General features: G+C 35.9%; 1 non-coding gene across 1 annotated transcript; it reads left to right on the top strand.

Moving 5' to 3' along the window:
• The first annotated feature begins 1,206 nt into the window (after nt 1–1,206).
• On the top strand, nt 1,207–1,279 carry TRNAT-AGU (transfer RNA threonine (anticodon AGU)). Its single transcript has one exon. It is a non-coding gene; the product is annotated as a tRNA-Thr (tRNA).
• Nucleotides 1,280–5,059: the final 3,780 nt, after the last annotated feature.

Genomic DNA, 5,059 nt, shown 5'->3' with positions numbered 1-5,059 from the left:
AAAAAGATTAAAAATGCAACCCCTGTACTCAAGGATTTAACATACTAGTGCAGAAAATGATAATGCAACATTCACAGTATATTATAGTGTTATAAAATATGAGGGCCGGACTTTTGTCTATTTTGTTCACTACTCTACACCTAAGACTTTACTACAACCTGGTACATAATAAAAGTTCAATAAATAAAGGAGTAAAGTGGCATTTGGACATGGATACTATCAGAGCACACAGTGAAGGCTTGTACAATGAGGAAGAGACCAAGGAATGCAATGCTTCAGCTGGGTCTGAATATAAGCTTCCATTCTTAGTCAAGCAATTAGAACCTACAAAGGCATGGACGCAAAAAGAGCATGGGGCAATTGGGAAACTGCACACTGTTCAGTATGATGTGTGTGCTGTGAAGGAGGAAGGGATGGAGGAAATCAGGCTACAGATTTTGATAAGCCAGATCATAAAGAATATCCTTTGTCATGCTAAGGAGTTTGAATTGTAACTTGCAGGTGGTAGGGAGTCACTGAAGGGCCTTAAGCAAGCACATGACCTGATCAGATCTTTCACTGAGAAAGCATATTCTGAAAGCACTTTCCAGGTTAAACTGGAGAAGAACAAGTCTGTAGACTGAGAAGCCAGCTTGATGGCAATAGTATTTGGGGGTTTAAATAGTGAAATAGAAAAGATGCCACTCTTTTCTCCTTCCAAAAATTGTTCCTGAACCAAAAAGATAAAGAGACACACTAACACCATTTGAACAAAACTGTATAACTTTGACCACAGTATAAGACAAAGGCTCCCAGATGCAGTGGGTGTCATAGTGAGGGACACTCCAGGGGAGGCAGATGTCTGCAGCTGCACCTCAAACAAGCCCATAGAGTGATATTCTCCAAAAATAGGTGATACTCCCTAAGGGGAATACTAACAAGACCTTATTTGCAACAATGTCAGGTGTGTGCATGGACTGGCAGAAGGATTTCCCTTGGACCCAAAAGAAACAAGAAGTCACACAAAAACTCTGCTCTCCCAGGAATGATCTGCTGGTGAAACAAGAGTCAAACAGGTGGATTACACATGGCAAGTAGTCTTGCAGAAGCTGATATTTGTTGGCTGGAAAGAAAAAAAAAGACAGAAAGAAATCACAGAAACAACTTGAATCACAAGGAAACTTTGAATAAACATTGAGACTCATATGCAAAATACAATTATAAGGGGGAGGGTATAGCTCAGTGGTAGAGTGTGTGCTTAGTATGCACAAGGTGCTGGGTTCAATTCCCAGTATCTCCATTAAGAAAATCAATCAATAAATAAAATCTAATTACTCTCCCTCCAAAAAAAGACAAAATACAAACAATACAAGGACAATAGGCTAATTATTAATAGTCAACATTTTATTTCACCTTTCTCTGTCCATAGAGGATCAAGTGGACAAAAAAAATAAGTATAGATAGGAATGATCTAAATAACATAATTATTAAGGTAACATAATTGTTATTTAAGTGATAGGTATCCTACTTTATAATCTAAAACCAAAGGTTGACTTTTTCAATGTTAGTAGCACACTGTCAAAAATTATCTATATATATATATTATGCCACAGAGAAAACCTTAGAAAATCTCAAAAACCAGGAGTAGCAAAGTTGAGTCTCTGATCAAAAGTGATAAAACTAAAAACACGTAAGTAAATCAGGAACTCTACCATTTGCCTGTGTAATTTAGCACAAAATGTAAATGCAGTGATACAGGTAAAAACCAATGATGGCCTAAAATAAGACAGAGAAAAAGGAAACAATCAATTGATGGAACTATGGTCATCAGAGATTGGAGCTGAAGAAGATGGAGGTGTCTTTAGAAACTTCTAGGCTTTTTACTTGGGAAATGGGTGGATCACGCTTCCATTCATTAACATCGGGAGTATATTTGGAGAAACAGCTTTTGAGGAAAAAATGAGTTCATTTTCAGTCAAGTTGAGTTTGAAATGCTGACTAGACCTCAGTGGGTAAAGTCAAAACAGGCAGCTGAATATATCAGTCTAAATCTCAGGAGAGAAACAGAGCAAGAGATGCATATTTAGCAAACATGTATAGTGGCTGAGTGACTTGGATTTAGATGAGATTCCTAAGAGAGGTTTTGAATGGAAAGGTAAGAGGACACAGGAGAAAGCCCTAGGGTTCACAGATGCTTAAAGCAGAGTAGACGGATTTAGGGAAGGAGCTCCAGAAACATGTTTTTCTTTTCATAACATTTATCACGCTTGTAATTACTGGTTTCATTTCCATATTTGCTGCTACACTCTAAGCTTCATGAAGATTGGGACCCATGTCTATAATATTCACTGTGTTATCATGACTCTGACAAGGGCCCAGTAAATAGTAGGTGATCAATAAATATTTGTTGAATGAATAAGTCAACGCATTAATCCAAAGTAATGCCTCCATGTGAACCCCCTTCAGCCCTCACTTCCTACCCTATGAGTGAATCTGATCTTTGACTCTTCTCTCTTTCATACATTCAGCCTCCCTCGTTTTGTTAGCATTTCTCTTTGTTCTGTGGAAGGTCTATAAGAAAGGATAAAATTCATGAAATATCAATATTTACAAATACTGTGACCAAAAAAAGAAACTTGAAAACTAATATTGGGTCCAATGGGCCCTGATGATATACTAGTAGTTGATACTAGTACAGAAAAACTAGTAGTTCTTGACCATTTTCATGTCATATTACACAGAAAATAACGCAGCACGCATGGGTAAATTGAGGTATCCACTCATGGGCCAAGAGAAGCCTGCCCGTAGACTGACAGAATCACTGTACTAAGAGACCTGTTAACCGCTTGTGATGCACATGGTTGGGAAGCTCTGCACAGCCCTCTCTAAAGGCTTGTCCTACATTTTGAATACTGCTGTTTCCAGAATGTTACAAGATCTGTGGGCGTATGTTTAGGCTGTTTATTCTTATAGAGACTGAGGGTAGTGCTTAAGAGAAGATTGCCTGGGTATGAATCTGGCTCTGCCACTCACTAATTATGGGGATCTTGAACAAGTTACTGCTCTTCTATGTACCTCAGTCTACTCCTTCATAAAATGGGATACTGATAGTGCCTACTCCATACAGTTGCTGTGAAGATTAAATGATTAAATCACAATACATATAAAATGCTTAGAACAGTGCTTGACAATCAGAAAATATGATATTCTTATCCAGCTAATCACTTAACAGGAAAGACAATAATTGCCATAATTCACAACAAGAACCTAGACCATACTGTTATTCTAAAGATACAAGTTTTCTCATTTGGGGATGTTCATGCACTAAAATTCATTTTATGATTCATAAATGAAAAAATACTAGAGAAGCTCTGCATACAAAGATAATTGGAAGGAAATATATAAAGTATAAATTTAAAAATTCATTGAGATAATCATCCTAATTGGTGTTTATAAAGCTAAAAATAAAAATGTTCTGTAATTATGGAGGAAGGAAGATAGCAATTCTCTCTTCAACAAAATTAAGTCACTAGAGTTTTCAAAAATACTGTATTTGACAATGAAAGTGATGTTTAAATTTTTATTAAAATTTTAATATCACTACTTTTCACTATCTACCTTATTCTTACTTCTACAATTTCTTTGTTAAATGACCTAAAAATTTTTTTAATAAAAGTGATCCATTGGACCCGGAAGATAATCATAATGACTCAGCTTTAAACTCAGGATCTAAAAAATAAGTAGACTCAGGATCTAAAAGAAAAGAAATAAATAGCAACATTGTCTCCTTAGGGTTGACTGTATTGCTGTATTCGCCGTATTGAACAATTTGAAGGGCTGAAGAAAGCACTAAAAATAAACCTATGTTAAGATGAAAAGAAGAATAAATCATCAGCTCAGAGACAAAGTTGAAGGATATGAAATGACTGAACATATGCCAATGGTGATTGAATTATGATTCCACACAAAATCCCCTTCAGACCTGTCTTTATGGAGACAACTAATCTCATGAACCCAATTGAGTTTAAATAGTCTGAGCAAAGAAAACTCGGCTTAGGGATCTCACTAGGGGCCATCACATTGAACTATAAATTTGTTGACGATGTTATAGGATTAAAATTCATGAGGATTGTTGCACATAAAACTGCATAAGATATATAAATTACTTTTCTGAAATGAGTATCCAGCAACCTTTGTAATATGGAATTTTAATGTTAAAAAAATAAATTTTATCCCTTCTCTCATTTAAATAAAGATTTATGTATCTGCCAGTTTTCTTCATTGTAATCATGAAAACCAACTTTGACTGTTTTAAGGAAAGGAAATTTATTGGAAGGATATTGTAGGATCAGAGAATGAATGGGAGGCTGAAGCAGCAGGTTCTAACTTTCACTAAGATGATAATCAATAATGTGGGGAAAAAATAGGTGAGAGGATTCCTTGAAAGCAAATTGGGATGCTATTCAGAAAAAAATATGTAATGCAGCTATCATGAATTAAAAAAGAGAGTCTATCATGTTAGAGAAGGAAAGGAATGAAGATCAGTTAGGAGAAGTTCTAAGTATGAAATCAGTAATTCCAAGAGACCATATACAGGTCCTCAGGATTTCACAGAGTCAGACTCATAAGAGGTCAACTACAAGAAAGTTGGATCGTTGCCATTACAATAATGAAGTGAGCCAAGAACACCCTAGAGTCCAATGGGGACTGAACTGTGCATGCATCACTCCTAACTTCCTTGCTGATGGAGCCACTAGCTCAGGCTAATTATATTATAATGAGAAAATTCACTTGGAAATGAATAATAACATACACCCCAAAAAATTTACTCTCCCTACAGTTTTTCCTATTTTATTGAAAGCATCTCCATTCTTCCAGATGTTCCAGCCAAATTTATGGACTCAACCTTGATTTCTCTCACTCTTTCATACCCTACATCTAATCTATCAAAATTCTTGCTGACTATACATTCAAATTACATACATAATACCACTTCTTCTCATCACCTCCACTGACCTCCTAGATCTGAGTCAACATTATTTCTAAATTACAACATCTTTTTAACAGGTCTCTGTTTCTA

Source organism: Camelus bactrianus, chromosome 2 (genome assembly GCF_048773025.1).
Source record: "Camelus bactrianus isolate YW-2024 breed Bactrian camel chromosome 2, ASM4877302v1, whole genome shotgun sequence".
Classification (NCBI taxonomy): domain Eukaryota; kingdom Metazoa; phylum Chordata; class Mammalia; order Artiodactyla; family Camelidae; genus Camelus; species Camelus bactrianus.
This window is presented reverse-complemented; position numbering and strand designations above follow the sequence as displayed.